This window comes from Gymnodraco acuticeps, unplaced genomic scaffold, assembly GCF_902827175.1.
Source record: "Gymnodraco acuticeps unplaced genomic scaffold, fGymAcu1.1, whole genome shotgun sequence".
Classification (NCBI taxonomy): domain Eukaryota; kingdom Metazoa; phylum Chordata; class Actinopteri; order Perciformes; family Bathydraconidae; genus Gymnodraco; species Gymnodraco acuticeps.
Genome location: NW_022989882.1, coordinates 368,537 through 388,837, shown reverse-complemented (window position 1 = coordinate 388,837; position 20,301 = coordinate 368,537). Strand labels below are relative to the sequence as shown.

General features: G+C 41.4%; 4 long non-coding RNA genes across 5 annotated transcripts; 3 read left to right on the top strand and 1 right to left on the bottom strand.

Annotated features, from left to right (window-relative positions):
• Positions 1-13,656: 13,656 nt before the first annotated feature.
• LOC117534374 lies at positions 13,657-15,242 on the top strand. The gene is made up of 4 exons (XR_004567190.1): positions 13,657-13,712; positions 14,293-14,452; positions 14,668-14,779; positions 14,893-15,242. It is a non-coding gene; the product is annotated as an uncharacterized LOC117534374 (long non-coding RNA).
• An 80-nt stretch (positions 15,243-15,322) lies between these two features.
• LOC117534523 lies at positions 15,323-16,764 on the top strand. Of its 2 annotated transcripts, none has more exons than XR_004567247.1 (4): positions 15,323-15,858; positions 15,939-15,972; positions 16,103-16,167; positions 16,564-16,764. It is a non-coding gene; the product is annotated as an uncharacterized LOC117534523 (long non-coding RNA). The 2 variants fall into 2 exon arrangements; XR_004567246.1 differs by having other exon boundaries at positions 16,103-16,207.
• On the bottom strand, positions 16,201-17,690 carry LOC117534364. The gene is made up of 2 exons (XR_004567188.1): positions 17,618-17,690; positions 16,201-16,997 (listed from the first exon to the last, which is right to left on the bottom strand). It is a non-coding gene; the product is annotated as an uncharacterized LOC117534364 (long non-coding RNA).
• On the top strand, positions 16,857-17,412 carry LOC117534369. Its single transcript, XR_004567189.1, has 2 exons — positions 16,857-17,061; positions 17,238-17,412. It is a non-coding gene; the product is annotated as an uncharacterized LOC117534369 (long non-coding RNA).
• Positions 17,691-20,301: the final 2,611 nt, after the last annotated feature.

Sequence of the window (20,301 nt, the reverse complement as noted above, 5' to 3'; positions counted from 1 at the left end):
AGATCTCTCGACTGGATTGGAAAGATCGAAAATACTAAAAATAATCATTGACGCATTTTGCAGTCTTATTGCATATTAGAAACGGAGTTGGCGACACTAAAACTGCAATATAATGTTTGTGTAGCAATAATACATATGACATACATTTTTTAGATGTCTCCAGTACCGATAAAAAGACCGATAACGTCGGAGCTTAACGGTACCACGGTCTTTAATAATTCAGCCCCGGGGCCCGCTCACCTTCGCCATGTCAAAAGTGGCGGAGCCTTGGTCGGCACGTCAGCAGCGGCAGCTGTCCTACATATCAGAGTTCACTACAGACATAAAGCACGTGGCTGGCAAGTCTAACCTGGTTGCTGATTGCCTCTCCAGGGTCGTCATCGGTGCCGTCCAGTTGGGTCTGGATTATAGTCGCATGGCGGCGGACCAGGTCGCTGACCCCGGCGTCCAGGCTCTGAAGCTGGAGAGCACTGGGTTGTGTTTGGAGGACGTGGTGTTCGGCGACGCGGGCATTACTATCTTGTGTGACGTCTCTACGGGCCTGTCGCGGCCTATCGTCCCCGCTAGCTGGAGGCGTCCTGTGTTCGAGGCTGTGCACGGCCTGTCACACCCCGGCGTCAAGCCTTCGGTACGTTTGGTGGCGGCGAAGTTCGTTTGGCAAGGGCTGAAAAGGGTCGTGAGGACTTGGGCCAGAGAGTGCGTGGCTTGTCAACGCGCTAAGGTGCACCGCCACACGAAGGCCCTGTTGGAGCATTTCCTGGTGCCTGAGAGGAGGTTTGATCACGTCAACATTGACCTGGTTGGTTCATTGCCTTCTTCTCAGGGGTTTTCCTACCTCCTCACCATGGTGGACAGAACAACCCGTTGGCCGGAGGCGGTTCCGCTCGTTTCGACGTCGGCTGCAGACGTTGCCCGGGCCTTCATTGCAACGTGGGTGTGTCGTTTTGGCACCCCGTCGGACATTTCTTCAGACAGGGGCTCCCAGTTCACGTCCGAACTCTGGAACGCTGTGGCAGGCGGTTTGGGGGTTAAGCTGCACAGGACTACCGCTTACCACCCTCAGGCTAACGGCCTCTGCGAGCGCTTCCATCGCTCCATGAAGGCGGCCCTCAAGGCCGGCCTTACGGACGGTAACTGGTTCGACAAGCTGCCCTGGGTGATGCTGGGCCTGAGGACTGCACCTGAGGAAGATCTGCAGTGCTCTACAGCGGAGATGGTCTACGATCAGCCGCTGAGAGTTCCGGGGGATATCCTCCCAAATGCATCAGCTCCCTGGTCTGCCACGGCCTAGCGGGTTTTCCTGCGAGACGCAGCGGAGGCTTTCGCTCCAGTTCCGACTACTCAGCACGGTGCGCCAAGGTCTCAAGTTCCCGCGGAGCTACGCTCGGCTGGGCACGTTTTCATCTGTCACACAGAGACCCCCTGCAGCCCCCTTACGATGGACCTTTCCGGGTTTTGGAACACGGTGACAAACACCTGGTGGTCGACACGGGCGGTAAAGCGGAGCACGTCTCGGTTGACCGGGTGAAGGCGGCTCACTTGGACGTGGACAAGCCGGTGGTGCTGGCTCGGCCGCCGAGACGGGGCCGCCCCCCGGCTTTGATTCCTGTCAGGGAGTGTGGACTTGTTGTTCCGGTTCCTCCTCTGACGGGGGCCGCACAGGCGGAAGTCGCTGTACCGACTCCGGTGCGCAGGTCTCGTGGGGGCAGGCGAGTTATTCCTCCCCGCCATATGGATTTTGATTACACGTGAATTCTGGGGGGGCTTGTGTGGTGACACCATGTTTGACCATAATTCACCTTTTGTATTGTGTTGCCACACGGACCCTTTAGTGGGGACACTTAGCTTTAGCTCGTCATTCCTGCTTAGCTTGTCATACTGAGCAGACGTGTATTTACCTTCTTGATGTTAAATGATAATAAAGAGTGGAACTCCATTCTCAATATACCGCCTCCAACTCCCTTTCGGCACTACAAGGTCGTCTATATACCTCGGTCCTAAGCCATTTAGTGATTTAAAAACTAGCAGTAGTATTTTAAAATCAATTATTTGACACACAGGAAGCCAGTGTAATGATCTCAGAACCGGAGTGATGTGATCCACTTTTCTAGTGTCAGTGAGTACTCGAGCAGCAGCGTTCTGAATCAGCTGCAGCTTTCTGATATCATTTTTAGTGAGCCCTGTGAATACACTATTGCAGTAGTCGAGTCTACTGAAAATAAAAGCATGGACAAGTTTTTCTAAATCCTGTTGCGACATTAGTTTTTTAATCCTAGATATATTCTTCAGGTGGCAGTATGCAGATCTAATAACTGTTGAAATGTGACTGTTAAAATGCAGGTCTGAGTCCATCACTCAGGGCCGCCCCTCCCTACAGGCCAATCACGCAGGCTGCATGGGGCCCCGCCTTGCGCAGGGGGCCCCGCCCAGAGGGCCTCAGCTGCTGTGTGCAGTTCTCCACTCAGTTCTCCGCGCACCCCCCGCGAGAGTGAGAGTGAGAGGTGACAAGGGGAGCACGTCTGTAACCCGACACCGTTGCAATGAATCGACATCTGACCAATCACGGCTTTGATACGGCCACTAGTGCAGGTGAAAAGATGTCGGTGAAAAGACAGTTTCAGTCCGGCACAAGCAAGAAGAGGGCAAAAAAACTAAACATGAAGAAACTAGAGCATCATTCGAAGGTGGGTTATTGCATGAGTCAAATGTACAACTTGCGAATGTTGCATAAGCAAATTGCCAATTGCCATATTAAAACATCAGCTGCAATTCACGACATGAAGAAGGCAGTCTCTGCATAGCATATAGGCTATTGGAGATGCAGTTATTTCCAGCATTCTTTATTTACCATTCATTCAAGTATGTTATGCCTTTTATCTGCTAATGTACAGGAGGAAGAGTGATACACTGTCTGTCTAGTTGGCTTACATAACAGTTCAAGTTTACAGCCTAAAAAACATGGAGCATTTATTCCCCTTTTATTCATTTTTATGTCAATTTGCACATTTCATGGTGATGCTCAGCCTCTCCCCTTAAGGCAAGGCAAGGCAAGTTTATTTATATAGCACCTTTCAACACAAGGCAATTCAAGGTGCTTTACAAAAATGAAAGACTTCCAGACAAAGGCATTTAAAAACAGTAAAAGATAATAAAAGAAACATTAAAAGAAAAAATACATGAATAAAAAGTACATTTAAAGTAAACTTTTACTCCTAACAGTCATCATGTCAACCACAACACAGATAAATACTGATAGAAATGTGTGTGTAGTTGTTGATACATTGCTGACAGAGGGAACTACATTTGAATACAGATTTAAGAAGTATCAGTTTTTGAGCATGTCATAAGCATGTTTTGTCTTGACTATATTACAACTATATTATAATAAAATAATATAGTATTTACATTATTGAATGGATTATGATTATTATTATTAGTAGAAGTAGTTTATTTGCATTCATTATATTTTAATCTTTTTGAGGCTAGTATTTGGCAGGAAATGCAGACGTATTCACCTGTAAACGCATACTGAACGACATACATGCACATTTACCATTTACCTCACTGTATAAAAAAGTAACTGTGTTGATAATAATAATAAACAGGAATTATATTTGCAAAGTAGCCTACTTTGTTTCCAAAAAAAAAATGTTCACTCCTGTCGGTTGGGGGGGGGGGGCCTCATCTCACAATCTCACTTGGGGTCCCAAGTTGTCCAGGGGCGGCCCTGCCATCACTACACCCAGATGTCTTGCTTTGTGAGTTACTTTGTAGTCTGCCGACTGAAGCTCTGTGATTACTTTTAATCTATCCTTCTTTACTCCAAACAGAGGCAAGACACCAGGCCAATCAGAGAGCTGCACAGGGTTGCCAACTCTCACGCATCTGGCGTGTGACACACGCTTTCACTCTCAATCTCACGCTCTCATGCTGCCCAAACTATTCTCATGCCAAAAACAAGATGAACCGGCGATCATTTTTTGGTTGGTTATTTACAATGTTGAGTTGACAGCTGCTCAAGCTGTCGATCCGCCCCCACCACTCTTAACAAGGTTAACAGACAGCAGAGCAGTGGGAGCCGGTTGGTCAATCCCCGACCCGTATTGCGCATGCGCAGATCTAAGATCCAGTTGAAATGATAAAAAGTAAAAGTCTGCTGCTTATTGTTCTACTATAGGCCAAAATAGAGTCAAAGAGTATATGAGAGTGAGAGTGTGTTAATTAATATATTTGGCAGTTTGGAGTAAGTCTGTAGATTTGTTTGTGTGTGTGTGTTTCATGTATATGTGCCTCTTACGATAATTAATTTTGTTGGATACATTTTCCCGGAAATTATTGCGATAAACGATAATATTGTCGGCACCGTTGTATGACCATTTTAGACCACTGACATAATGATAATATATAATAATAATTCAAGTACATCCTTTCAAACTGCTAGTTACATCCTCATGTAGATGGCAATTTATCGAGTTCATTTTTATTTATCGTACGATAAGTCAATTAATTGCTTATCGCGACAGGCCTATGCACACATTAAAACTGTGAAAACAAACATGTGTTTGACTTTCATTAGTGAATGAAACTTTGTGCCCTATATAGTCTGTGTCCAATATTGTGTATTTGTATATATATATCCTATATATATGCTAAGGTCCCGCTACTGACACGATAGCAGTCATTTAGTGCGCATATGTGTAATTAAACCCATGATATCAATCTCACTCCAGCCAGGTACCCAAAGTTGGCAACCCTGGAGTTGCAGGTAAATACAGTACAAGTACTTCTGGGTCTCTGTGTTTCATTCAAGCTCGGCTCTGTGTGTGTGTGGCAATAGCGCATTTAGTGTGATTGAGCAAGCAAGAGAGAGCGAACCGGTGCCAGCAGGGACCGTGTTGTTAGCATCTGGTTAGCTAGCTGCACTAACGGACATAAGGAGCTGTTTCCACAACAAGCTGGAGGAGAGTCCTCTCCTGTCAGACTGAGAGACTCAGGTGAGCTAAAGCAGTGGTTCTCAGCTGGTCAGGCCTCGGGACCTACTTTTTCAAATCCCCACAGGATAGGGGTGTAACGGTTCACAGAATTCACGGTTCGGTACGTACCTCGGTTTGGGGGTCACGATTCGGTACGGGTTCGGTAACAAGAAAAGCAAAAAAAAAGTCCCAAATGCATAATTCCAGGTTTGTTGTTATTTATAACAATAAAAAGACAGACTCCGGGCACTACAGAACCCAGGAGACAACACATAGAGCAAAGATGACAGGCATAGCAGTTAAACATATAACAACTCTAAAACAATATTGCTGTGGTTCAATCAGTCATTCAAATCAGCATCAGGCAAAGCAGCTACATGTGTGTACCAGGGTGACATTGAAGGTGCGGGGGGAGACAAAGGTTTTCATTTTCAACGTTTTTTAATGACATTCCAGCTATCAGCTGCTTCAAATTGAAAGGTGGAGCGGCCAAAGAATGTATGGGCTTTGGGGATCTTTAGCAGGATGCTTGTAGCTGACCGGGTGTTGTGCGTCGGGGGTGGGCAGAGTTGCAGTAATTGTGTGAGGTAGAAGGGGGTGAGGCCTAGGAGTGTTTTGTAAACAAACAACAGCCAGTGGATGTTGCGCCTGGTCTCAAGAGAGGGCCAGTTAGCCAGAGAGTACAGGTCACAGTGGTGTGTCCTGTAGGGGGCATTGGTGGCGAAGACAGAACGTCTAAATGATCGAGAGCTCCTTTACACGCCGAGCGGTAGATGGTATCGCCGTAGTCGAACAGAGGAAGGACAGTCATCTGGACCAGAGAGAGTTTAGCAGATTAAGTGAAAGAGGAGCGATTCCTATATAGAAAGCTGAGTCTAGCTTTAACCTTGCTGAATTTTGGAGAGATGTTCTGAGAATGACAGATTACTGTCAATCCAAAATCCAAGGTATTTATAAGATTTAACTATTTCGAGGTCACAATAGTGCCAGTTTGGGAGGCACCACTGCGGCCAAACCACATGATCTTGGTTTTAGTGGTGTTCAGGACCAGGCCAAGGGCAGAGAGATGTGACTGGATTCTCTGAAAACTATGCTGAAGAGTTTTCAGGACAGTCTCTGGGGAAGGGCCAGTAGTGGACAGAAACGTGTCATCGACATATAGGTGGATAGAGGAGTTGCCCACTGATTTCTCCATGTCATTTATTGAGAATAGGATGGGTGCTAGGATAGAGCCTTGTGGTACTCCCTTAGAGATGGATAGGGGCTGTGTCATCAGATTTTCAGATTTTCAGATTTTACACACTGGACAGGTAGTTTTCAAACCAGGCTATCGATTGGTTAGTGACACCAATGCATCTAAGCTTTCCCAGAAGCCGTTTGTGATCCACCGTGTCGAAGGCTTTGGCAAGATCGATGAAAATGGCTGCACAGTATTGTCTGGAGTCAAGGGCATTGATGATATTATTTAGTACTTTGACAGTCGCCGTCTCACACCAATTACCTGCACGGAACCCAGACTGCATGTCAGATAGTATGTTGTAGGCAAGGCAAGGCAAGTTTATTTATATAGCACCTTTCAACACAAGGCAATTCAAAGTGCTTTACAAAATATGAAAGACATTAAGAAAATGGCATTTAAAATCAGTCATTAAAAAGAAAAGATAATAAAATAAACATTAAAAGAAAAAATACATGGATAAAAGTTACAGTGCAGTCTAAGATGTAAATAGTTCAATTAAAAGCAGCGGCAAAAAGAAAAGTCTTCAGCCTGGATTTAAAAGTAGTCAGAGTTGCAGCGGATCTGCAGTTTTCTGGGAGTTTGTTCCAGATATTTGGAGCATAATAACTGAACGCTGCTTTTCCATGTTTAGTTCTGACTCTGGGGACAGAAAGCTGACCAGTCCCTGAAGACCTGAGAGATCTGGATGGTTCATAATTTAGCAGGAGGTCAGAAATGTATTTAGGGCCTAAACCATTCAAAGCTTTATAAACCAGCAGCAGTATTTTGAAATCTATTCTTTGACACACAGGAAGCCAGTGTAAAGACTTCAGAACATGAGTGATGTGATCCACTTTCTTAGTGTTAGTGAGGACTCGAGCAGCGGCGTTCTGAATCAGCTGCAGCTTCCTAATAGATTTTTTAGTGAGACCTGTGAAGACACCATTGCAGTAGTCGAGTCTACTGAAGATAAAAGCATGGACAAGTTTTTTCAAATCCTGCTGTGACATTAGTCTTTTAATCCTAGATATATTCTTTAGGTGATAGTAGCCTGATTTAGTAACTGTTGTAATGTGACTGTTGAAACTCAGGTCAGAGTCCATGACTACACCTAGATGTCTGGCTTTATCTGTTGTTTTGAACGTTGCAGACTGAAGCTCAGTGCTAACTTTTATACGTTCTGACTTGGCTCCAAAAACCATTACCTCAGTTTTATCTTTGTTTAATTGGAGAAAGTTCTGACACATCCAGTCATTGATTTGTTCAATGCACTTACTCAGTGTTTGAATTGGAGCATAGTCTCCTGGTGAAATTGTTACGTACATTTGTGTGTCATCCGCATAGCTATGGTAACTTATTTTGTTGTTTTTCATTATCTGAGCCAGTGGTAGCATGTAGATGTTAAAGAGAAGAGGCCCCAAGATGGAGCCTTGAGGTACCCCACATGTCATATTTGTCAACTCAGATGTGTATTTACCTATAGAAACAACGTTTTTTCTGTCCTTTAAGTAGGATTCAGACCAATTTAGAACTGTTTCCGAAAGTCTCACCCAGTTTTCTAGTCGGTCGAGTAATATGTTGTGGTCAACAGTGTCAAACGCAGCACTGAGATCTAATAATACTAACACTGAAGTTCTACCCCTGTCTGTGTTTAAGTGGATGTCATTGAAGACCTTTACAAAAGCAGTCTCAGTTCTGTGGTTTGGACGAAAGCCTGACTGGAACACATCGAAACAACTATTTAAATGCAAGAAATTACTCAACCGTTGAAAAACAACTTTTTCAATGATTTTACCTAGAAATGGCAGGTTTGATATGGGCCTGTAATTGTTCATTACTGAAGCATCTAGATTATTCTTTTTTAAGAGTGGTTTAATGACTGCAGTTTTCAGGGCCTGTGAAAAATACCTGAGTGAAGAGACTTGTTTACTATATGAAGTAGATCTGAGGCCATGCAAGGAAAAACATCTTTGAAAAATCCTGTTGGAATAATATCAAGGCAGCAGGAGGAGGATTTCAGAAGTTGAATAATGTCCTCTAGGTTTTTATCATTAATCTGATGGAATTGTGTCATGGTGTTTGAATTGATATTAGGTGGACATAGGGACAACACATTTGCTGTTCCTGATGCAGAGGCACTGACTGCTTGTCTGATTTTCTGAATGTTGTCAGTGAAGAAGAAGGCAGAATCATTGCACGCCCTGGTGGATAGAAATTCAGAGGCTACTGACACTGGGGGGTTAGTTAGTCTGTCGACGGTAGCAAACAAGGCACGTGCGTTGTTTTTGTTTTTGGTAATGATGTCAGAGAAGAAAGACTGTCGTGCGTTTTTCAATTCCAAATTATAAAGGCCAAGTCTCTCTTTATAGATTTCAAAGTGAACCTGGAGATTTGTTTTTCGCCACCTACGTTCAGCTTTTCGACACTCTCTTTTTTCTGCTCTCACGGTCATGGCCTTTCTCCATGGAGATATTTTCTTCCCAGTCACTTCCTTTACCTTAGTTGGAGCAATGGCATCTATAACATTTTTAATTTTTGAATTAAAATGATCTACTAGCTCATTTACTGAGATGTTAGCAGGGGCAAGTGTGGAAGAAAAATTCTGAGTAAACATTTCCCTAGTATTTTCAGTTAAATATCGCTTACTGATAAATTATTACTGATATGTGCTGGGTCCAGGCTCAAGGGCGTATGGCACTCTCAACTCTTTCCAGGACATGTCGGGGCCCTGCCTGCCAGTAGCTTTGCCGATATCTGTGTTGATAGGTAATAGATTAAGAGCGGTGAATCATAGAAACAGGAAGCGCTCAAACGTTTGTGTGAGTTTATCTAATTTAGCAGTGATTCCATGTCAGCCACAGCTTGTTACAAAAAACATGACTGATAGTGTGTTTAACAAACTTAAACTAGCTTTATTAAATGTCAGGTCTTTGGCAGGAAAAACATTTTTAATCAATGATTTTATCACTGAGCACAATCTCGATTTTATGTTTTTAACAGAAACTTGGATTGAACAGAATAACAGTGCAGCTGTTCTTATCGAATCAACCCCTCCCAACTTTAGTTTTATGAGTCAGGAAAGAATGCATAAGAAAGGGGGTGGAGTTGCTATTCTGTTCAATGATTCCCTTCAATGCAGGAAGACATCGTATGGAAACTTTGATTCTTTTGAATATGTGGCCCTTTAGCTGAAATGCTCCTCTCGAGCTCTGTTCCTAAATATCTATAGACCACCCAAATACTGTGCAAGCTTTTTTGATGACTTTACTGAACTGCTGTCTATAGTGTGTATTGACTTTGACCGTCTAGTCATTGTTGGTGATTTTAACATCCATGTTGACAACCCCCAGGACAGAGGGGCTAAAGAACTGTTTTGTGTTCTTGATAGCTATGGACTGACTCAGCATGTGACGGAGCCCACGCACAATAAGGGGCACACTCTGGACTTAATTATCTCAAAGGGTCCTAATATCTCTAAGGTTGTGGTGACTGATGTTGCACTCTCTGATCATTCCTGTGTTTTCTTTGAGAGCTCTATTTCTGTTCACAAAAATGTTCAAAAAGAGGTAACCACAAAGCGATATTTAACTGAAAATACTAGGGAAATGTTTACTCAGAATTTTTCTTCCACACTTGCCCCTGCTAACATCTCAGTAAATGAGCTAGTAGATCATTTTAATTCAAAAATTAAAAATGTTATAGATGCCATTGCTCCAACTAAGGTAAAGGAAGTGACTGGGAAGAAAATATCTCCATGGAGAAAGGCCATGACCGTGAAAACAGAAAAAAGAGAATGTCGAAAAGCTGAACGTAGGTGGCGAAAAACAAAACTCCAGGTTCACTTTGAAATCTATAAAGAGAGACTTGGCCTTTATAAATTGGAATTAAAAAACGCACGACAGTCGTTCTTCTCTGACATCATTACCAAAAACAAAAACAACGCACGTGCCTTGTTTGCTACCGTCGACAGACTAACTAACCCCCCAGTGTTAGTAGCCTCTGAATTTCTATCCACCAGGGCGTGCAATGAATTTGCCTTTTTCACTGACAACATTCAGAAAATCAGACAAGCAGTCAGTGCCTCTGCATCAGGAACAGCAAATGTGTTGTCTCTGTGTCCACCTAATATCAATTCAAACACCATGACACAATTCCATCAGATTAATGATAAAAACCTAGAGGACATTATACAACTTCTGAAATCCTCCTCCTGCTGCCTTGATATTATTCCAACAGGATTTTTTAAAGATGTTTTGCCTTGCATGGCCTCAGATCTACTTCATATAGTAAACAAATCTCTTCACTCAGGTATTTTTCCACAGGCCCTGAAAACTGCAGTCATTAAACCGCTCTTAAAAAATAATAATCTAGATGCTTCAGTAATGAACAATTACAGGCCCATATCAAACCTCCCATTTCTAGGTAAAATCATTGAAAAAGTTGTTTTTCAACAGTTGAGTAATTTCTTGCATTTAAATAACTGTTTCGATGTGTTCCAGTCAGGCTTTCGTCCAAACCACAGCACTGAGACTGCTCTTGTAAAGGTCTTTAATGACATCCACTTAAACACAGACAGTGGCAGAACTTCAGTGTTAGTATTATTAGATCTCAGTGCTGCGTTTGACACTGTTGACCACAGCATATTACTAGACCGACTGGGAAACTGGGTGGGACTTTCGGAAACAGTTCTGAATTGGTTTGAATCCTACTTAAAGGACAGAAACAACTTTGTTTCTATAGGTAAATACACATCTGAGTTGACAAATATGACATGTGGGGTACCTCAAGGCTCCATCTTGGGGCCTCTTCTCTTTAACATCTACATGCTACCACTGGCTCAGATAATGAAAAACAACAAAATAAGTTACCATAGCTATGCAGATGACACACAAATGTACGTAACAATTTCACCAGGAGACTATGCTCCAATTCAAACACTGAGTAAGTGCATTGAACAAATCAATGACTGGATGTGTCAGAACTTTCTTCAATTAAACAAAGATAAAACTAAGGTAATGGTTTTTGGAGCCAAGGCAAAATGTATAAAAGTTAGCACTGAGCTTCAGTCTGCAATGTTCAAAACAACAGATAAAGCCAGAAATCTAGGTGTAGTCATGGACTCTGACCTGAGTTTCAACAGTCACATTAAAACAGTTACTAAATCAGCCTACTATCACCTAAAGAATATATCTAGGATTAAAAGACTAATGTCACAGCAGGATTTGGAAAAACTTGTCCATGCTTTTATCTTCAGTAGACTCGACTACTGTAATGGTGTCTTCACAGGTCTCACTAAAAAATCTATTAGAAAGCTGCAGCTGATTCAGAACACCGCTGCTCGAGTCCTCACTAACACTAAGAAAGTGGATCACATCACTCCTGTTCTGAAGTCTTTACACTGGCTTCCTGTGTGTCAAAGAATAGATTTCAAAATACTGCTGCTGGTTTATAAAGCACTGAATGGTTTAGGCCCAAAATACATTTCTGACCTCCTGCTAAATTATGAACCATCCAGATCTCTCAGGTCTTCAGGGACTGGTCAGCTTTCTGTCCCCAGAGTCAGAACTAAACATGGAGAAGCAGCGTTCAGTTATTATGCTCCAAATATCTGGAAGAAACTCCCAGAAACCTGCAGGTCTGCTGCAACTCTGACTACTTTTAAATCCAGCAAGAAGACTTTTCTTTTTGTCGCTGCTTTTAATTGAACTATTCATATCTTAGACTGCACTGTAACTTTGATCCATGTACTTTTTCTTTTAATGTTTATTTTATTAGCTTTTCTTTTTAATGACTGATTTTAAATGCCATTTTCTTAATGTCTTTCATATTTTGTAAAGCACTTTGAATTGCCTTGTGTTGAAAAGTGCTATATAAATAAACTTGCCTTGCCTTGCCTTGCTTTGTGGTAACCTCTTTTTGAACATTTTTGTGAACAGAAATAGAGCTCTCAAAGAAAACACAGGAATGATCAGAGAGTGCAACATCAGTCACCACAACCTTAGAGATATTCAGACCCTTTGAGATAATTAAGTCCAGAGTGTGCCCCTTATTGTGCGTGGGCTCCGTCACATGCTGAGTCAGTCCATAGTTATCAAGAACACAAAACAGTTCTTTAGCCCCTCTGTCCTGGGGGTTGTCAACATGGATGTTAAAATCACCAACAATGACTAGACGGTCAAAGTCAATACACACTATAGACAGCAGTTCAGTAAAGTCATAAAAAAAGCTTGCACAGTATTTGGGTGGTCTATAGCAGGGCTGCACATAACTGGTGCGCAGGTGCGCATGCGCACCTCCGCCAAAAAAAGAGCACCGTGTCATTTGAAAAAAGGCGCATTTGCGTACCAACATTGAGAGAGAGAGGGAGAGAGAGAAGAGAGAGAAAAGAGAAAAGAGAGAAGAGAGAAGAGAGAAAAGAGAAGAGAGAGAAATATATTTGCGAGTTGCATATGAACTCAGAGCCGGCCCGTAGCGATGGCGTAATAGATGCTCGCCTAGGGCGCCAGATCTGTGGAGGCGCTGCGCTGACAGCTCTGGGAGGGAAAAAAACATTTTTGACCGTTGGTGCTCATCCTAATTTTCGGCCTTGATGTAACAATATTCATAATTAAGTAAATGTAACACCCTTTTCACCCCGTTTACACGTTTCATTTGCCCTGTACAATGGGCGCTGTAAGTGATGAAAGTGGGGGATGTTGGCTTATCTGGCAACCGCAGCTCACAGCCAAAATGCGAGTGAGCGTGGGAGAGAGGGAGGGTGCACCGGTACCGGCGCTGTTGTTATTAGAATCTGGTGCTAGCTGCTCTAACGGATATAAGAAGAAGATGTTTCTACAATAATGTGGAGGGAAAGTCCTCTCCAGTCAGACTGAGAGGCTGATAACTACAGCTCAGTGAGGTAAAGACTCTGAGTGTTTAGATAGTTCACTTTAGTCTAAGTTCAAACGGTTTGGTCACAATTTATGTAAACACATATTTCCAAGGCACTCCTTTATAATTATTGGGATAAACAGGTTTGAAATCATTCCAATGTATACTATAGGACAGTAACCAAAAATATCCTTTAAAACTGGAGAGATACAAAAAAAAAACATAAATAAATGTTGAGGTAAAATATACGGTGGCCGGCAGGTGCAAACGCTAAACAACGGCCAAAAACACACACATAAGCAGGAAACACCTGCAAATAATGAAATGAAAAACCAACAAACCCTGAAAACACATACAACAGAAAAACGCTGCATTTACAGAAATGATGCAAACTAAACCTACAACAGACAAACCCTGAAAACAAACGCAACAGAAAAACGCTGCAAATACAAAAACGATATGCAAAGTCAAAAGCACATACAATCGAATAACACGTTACAAAAAAAAAGACATTACAAAAAAAAAACATTCCGGAAGTGCTTCAGGCCTCTAGGGGGCGCGCTACGTGGAACAGATTGATGTATGACCAGACATAGAGAGAACGAACAAGAGGAAAGAAAGTTCATTTAAGTGGAGAAAGATATAAGAAGGTAAGTTTTGTTTTGTTTTTATACATAGAGCGTCATATTTACGTAGCTAGCGTTAGCGTGTTTGATCAAAGAGCTTGCAAGAGCCATTGTGCACCTAAATGTAACTCTTGACATAATATAGATATAGTATAGAACCGGGACGCCCCTCCCTACACGCAGATCACAGACTGGGTGGGGTCTCACGCCCTCACCTCGTGGATGGGACCTCAACTGAGCCGCAAATGCGATGCGGTGATAAAAAGGAAATCAAATGTAAAAAGTTGAATTAAAATATTAAAACAGCAACACAACATTATTCCCACATTAAAAGACAGTCTGAAGAGGTGTGTTTTGAAGGTGGGGGGGTCGGTGCAGTCTCTGATGTTTAATGGGAGTGAGTTCCAGAGGGAGGGGGCAGCGATGGAGAAAGCGCTGTCCCCCCAGGTTCGGTGGTTGGTTTGTGGGGGGGATAGACAGGAGGTTGGCTTCTGATGAGTTAATTGAAAGACCGTTCTTTAATACTATTATAATATTTAGGTAGCTGAAAAATATCCACTCTTTTTGACTTAACCTAGCTGTCCTACATTTTATTTCTCCACAGATGTACTGTCCATTCTGTGGTTCCAGCGTGACATCTTCGCATGGCTTTTGTGGTGTCTGTGGCAGAGACATCACATTTCTAAAAGATGTGGCTAACAAAGTCCCTGCGGAGATGCCCACCACTAGTGCGCATCTAAGTGCACAGCCTAGCACCAGTGCAGGTAAATAGGTTGTTCGTTTTATTACCAAACAATAAGTATTTATAGAAAACTTGGTTTAAAAGTTCGAATTCTGTTATTATACAAATACATCTCTAAACTATGTGGCTTACCTACTGTTGAATGTGTTATAAGATGTTCCTCAAAAGGGATTGAGGATGAGACTCCTATTGAACATAATGAAGAGTAATGAATGTTTTATTCCTGTTTTTTTGTAGCAGGAAGCTCAGCTGTAGAGTCCTTTCAGAAATATAGGGAAATAAAAAAGAGGGAGAGACCTTTTTTACAAAGGGACGGCATAACTCCAAAAATAAACAGAAATTGGTGAAGGTATGCAACGTTTTCTGTTATGAATACATCTGTCATTCAAATCTGCTCACCACACTCTCATATAATGTCCGAAAAAATGTTTTATTCATTTGCATATTATTGTCTTTTTGCAGATTTCTGTTGGAGTAATGAGGAGGATGGATGGCTGCCTTAAACCTTTGAGAGGGAGGTCACTTCCCCTTAATGTCGAACCTCAATGGGCATGTGAAGAACTGTTGGCTGCTGCCATAAAAAAGCAGAAAGCCTTTAACCAGGACTTGGAAGATGGTGCCCATGTCTTGTTGTACCCTGATGCGAGGGTGATAACAAATATCCCCGGAACGGACACCCCTTTCACAGTACAGATGTACAAAGAGGCCATTCCCATATATTCCCCCTTGTTTAAAGCACTAAACTGTATAATAGTTCAAATGTAAACATAACAGTTGTTCTGTCTATATTTCTTAACACAATTCATTCCACCCATCATTCCTTTCTCTTCGTGGTTGAACTTATGACGTCAAATGGTCTTTTATGAATAGTGGCAGAAGAATGGAATTTAAGTATCAACAAAAGCTTCCAAACTTTCCTTCTGTTCAAACTGTTATAAATTCCCTCTTAAGGATTGTAATTCTAAATTAACCTTTTTTCTCACAACAATGTTGGTTTGTTGTGCCCTAAATCCTAATGTGAGAGTGAAAAAGACGGTCAACAATATAATGTACATTTCACAAACATTTTGTGTTTCGATTGAATCCTTTCTGATTGATGTCAATCCAATAATTCAGGATTCAAACCAACATTTGATGATAGGTACAGACGTAGGGGAACAATTATTTGTATAGTATTAATCATGACACTTTTATTTTCTTAGGTTACACTGGAACAACCTCTTCAAGTGACGAGGACAGTGTGGTTTTTGCAAAGTTGCCATCTGGAGACAGTCTTGCTGACACCGTGGTCAGTTTGGATCTATCGTGGCATTTATTCTTAATTAAAGTGAATTTATTTTATTTCAGTCAGTCATTTGTGTGTTGTATGCAGGTGTGGGACTTTCCAAATGAACAGAGCACTCCCAGAATGGACAACAGTTTGCCAGGGTCAAATAAAACATTGTCAACATGTTATTTTGTGCCACAAGAAGCAGAATGTTTTAACAGTACAGTAGTACCTTTATCAGACCTCTCAGGCACCCACAACCAGCGTCTGATCGGGTAAGACTAATTCAAAATGTAATTATACCATGTAGGTTTGAATTTGTGAACATGAAATCAATAAATACCTTTGTGTGCTAATGACACTGTCATTAGATCAACTGCATCATTATTTATTGGGTAAAAGTAGGATGGAGAACCAACCCCATTCCAGGAAGAGGTCCAGTCTGCCCCGGGTCAGAACACCTTCTATAGGTAAACGATGTTGACAGTTGCATCGTGACACAGTTGTTTGGTGTGTATTTTTATTTGTACATTTGGTTGTTTGCATAGCCTCCAATCACAGTGGGTAATATTGCCAGGAAGCAGAACAATTATACTTTCATACATTTCCAAAGGACACCCACAACATCTTAGTGAACATGATACAAAAAACACCCACAAATATTTGTCAAAGGTCAGATATTGTTTGTTGCATCCATTTCAAATGTTTACAAGGATTGTGCAGGAGTATGACAAAGTGCTGTTGTCAGTTTAGAACCCAATGTATTAAAAAAAAACAGGAAGAGGATTGACATCCTTTTGCAAATATGACTGTCATGCATATATTATGTATTTGAAAGTCATTATTCAACTGTCTTCTCACTGCAGCAACTACACAACTGTGTATGCACTTATCATTATTGACAGCCAGTCTGAGCCAGAAGAGGAAACGGAGCAAACTGCAGAGGAAATGTATTAAATGTTACTTTTATCACTTGATTTTTTTATTCTATACTGTAAATCTTATTATAGCTTCATCATTTAATATTACAATACATCACTTTGTCTTTCCCAGCACAGAATACCTGACTGCGCCAGACATTGTTGCAGAACTCTCTGCAAAAATTAAAAATGCCTCTTGCAGCAGGTTCAATATTAATAGAGCCAATGTGTGGGATGGAGCAATCCGCGGCTTCAAACGGGCCTCATTCGACCCCTCTCATTAGATGCAGGTTAAGTTTACTGATGATGAGGGACAAACTGAGGATGGAGTGGACACTGGTGGTCCCAAGCGTGAGTTCCTGACCCTCCTAATGGAATGCCTGAGAATGAGAAGAATATTTGATGGTCCACAGGACAGGAAATTCCTCAAGTTCGACAATGCAGGTAATGATGTTCGCAAATCTGTCTTATGTTCAATACTGTACTGTAAATATAGGAGCTGCTTATGGATTTTGCAGCTTGATTTACGTGACAATTACATTATCTTATACTGTATATCTTTATGATAACGTGGCAACTGTTGGTTAACGTGATAATAATTTAACAAAAAATATCAACAGCTGCAAAAGATGACGAATACTTTCATGCTGGGAGGATGATTGCAACTTCTATAGTTCAAAAACACAAGGAGAAAAAGAAGAAAACATGTCATGGCTCACTGTCTTAAAATCTGATTCTAAATGTATAATGTTCTTTATAAAGATATAACTAATACACAATTATGAATGTATAATATAAGCTGTTTTGTGTATTTAATCATGCGTTGGTCTACAATTTAATGATGGCTTCTACATATTTCACATAAACAGACAATGAAAAAATGTGTCCTTCATGCTGATAACTAGTGTATGCATCTGCCAATTAGCATTCTAAACAGAGCAGTGTGTTGAATCCTTATTTCTTGCATTTGAAACAGATACAATACAAAAAGTGAACTTACTGTTGTGTTCAACTTCTGCCACAAACTGTACATGTTTGCCACAGGAGCCACAGAGCACTTGAACTGTCCCCAGATGTTGGCCACAGAAAGGACAAAACATGGCAGCCTGAAAAGACATACATTGATGTAGTAAATCCATTTAATCAAGTTAATCAAAAACACATAGTCTAAATAGTGGTTAGCTAAATAAATAGATACATCATGTTCACCGTTGAATCTGTGATTTGTCTCTCTCTCTCCTTGAATGTCTAATGCACACTACTATCCTGTCATTACTTTGTCCCTCTTCACATTTTGTCACTTTCTCTCTCTCTTTCTCTCTCAATTCAATAGCTTTATTAGCATGACCATAGTTACAGGCAATTGCTAAAGCTCTGTATAGTTGCAACATCTATACACAAATACATAAATATAAACAAACTGCTAAGAATTCAAATGTCCTTTTTCCGCGGTACTCACTATGGCCCGTGTTATTTGCCTGCACTTGATTTGTCATCTCTTTACAATGTTCTTCCCTCACTTTCTCTTCTCTTCACGTGAAGCTCTCCTCCCTCAGCTGGTGTAGTAGTTAGGCACGCTAACGCTAGCTATATAAATATGACGCTCTATGTATAAAAAAACAAAACTTACCTTCTTATATCTTTCTCCACTTAAATGAACTTTCTTTCCTCTTGTTCGTTCTCTCTATGTCTGGTCATACATCGATCTGTTCCACGTAGCGCGCCCCCTAGAGGCCTGAAGCACTTCCGGAATGTTTTTTTTTTGTAATGTCTTTTTTTTTGTAATGTGTTTTTCGGTTGTATGTGCTTTTGACTTTGCATATCGTTTTTGTATTTGCAGCGTTTTTCTGTTGCGTTTGTTTTCGGGGTTTGTGTGTTGTAGGTTTAGCTTGCATCATTTCTGTAAATGCAGCGTTTTTCTGTTGTATGTGTTTTCAGGGTTTGTTGGTTTTTCATTTCATTATTTGCAGGTGTTTCCTGCTTATGTGTGTGTTTTTGGCCGTTGTTTAGTGTTTGCACCTGCCGGCCACCGTAAAAATAAGATATGAATGAACAACATAAATAAAATAAGTTACATTCATTTGTTATTGGCTATGGTAGGTTATTGGTTATGTTCACATACTTATTTGATTACATCCACTTGTCTAAGATGACAACAGAGACTTTCGACCCAAACCCAGCTGTTGACTTGTGGATGCAAGCAGCTAATCGCAGACTCAACCAGAGAGAAAGAAGTAGGCCTACATCATCAGCTACCATGTCTGACAGAGAGGAAGACAGTGAGGAGAACAGTCAGGAGGGTAGTGATGACAGCTTGTAGGATTACTGGTCGTGCTAATGTTGTCTTGTGTTCACCTCTGCATGTGTGTTCTGTGTTCACCTCTGCACGTGTGTTCAGTGCCGTGTGTCTGGCAAATAAAGTCAAGACCCCTCAAAAGCTACAGTTTATTTCATTTTAAGGATGAGCACCAAGCAACATCTCCAGGTGCTCCTTTGAGAACCAGGGCAAAAAAGTTATGTGCACCCCTGGTCTATAGATATTTAGGAACAGAGCTCGAGAGGAGCATTTCAGCCGAAGGGCCACATGTTCAAAAGAAGCAAAGTTCCCATAAGATGTCTTCCTGCATTGAATGGAATCATTGAACAAAATAGCAACTCCACCCCCTTTCTTATGCATTCTTTCCTGACTCATAAAACTAAAGTTGGGAGGGGTTGATTCAATAAGAACAGCTGCACTGTTATTTTGTTCAATCCAAGTTTCCGTTAAAAACATAAAATCAAGATTGTCAGTGATAAAATAAATGTTTTTCCTGCCAGAGACCTGACATTTAATAAAGCTAGTTTAAGTTTGTTAGATACACTATCAGTAAGATTTTTTGTGACAAGCTGTGGCTGACATGGAATCACTGCTAAATTTGATAAACTCACTTTCATTTAATTTAATTTCAAACCTTTATTTATACAGATAAATCCCATTGAGATCATTGATCTCTTTTTCAAGGGAGACCTGCTCAAGTAGTTCCACATGAAACATAAAAACATAAATAGAACAACAAAAGGACATCATACAGCATTATTTACATAATTATCCACATAAACAGGTACCTATAGCTTCCGATTGACTAGCATCCAACCGAGCTTTAAAAACATTTAGTGGCACCAGATTGTTCAGTTTCCATTTAATTTTCAGACTATTCCAAGACAGAGGAGCTGCGCATCTAAAAGCTGTCTTCCCTAAGACAGTCCTAGCAGTTGGCACATTTAATAAAACCACAGCATTCGATCTCAGGCAGTAGCCACTTACAATTTTCCGTGAGATCAGGGAGCAGATATAAGATGGAAGTTTCCCTAACATGGCTTTGTATATAAAAATGTACCAGTGACTGAGCCTCCGTACAGTTAGTGAAAGCAAACCAGCCCTTGCATACAGGGTACAGTGATGGGTTAATGCTTTACAGTTTGTCACAAATCTTAGTGCACTGTGATACGCAGCATCTAACTTGACCAGGCAATTGGCAGGTGCATTCATATACAACAAATCACCATAGTCCAGCATAGGTGAAAAGGTCACAGTGACTAGCCTTTTCCTGGCCTCAAGCGAGAAACAGGACTTGTTCCTCACACAAACATTTGAGCACTTCCTGTTTCTAAGCTGATTCACCGCTCTTAATCTATTACCTATCA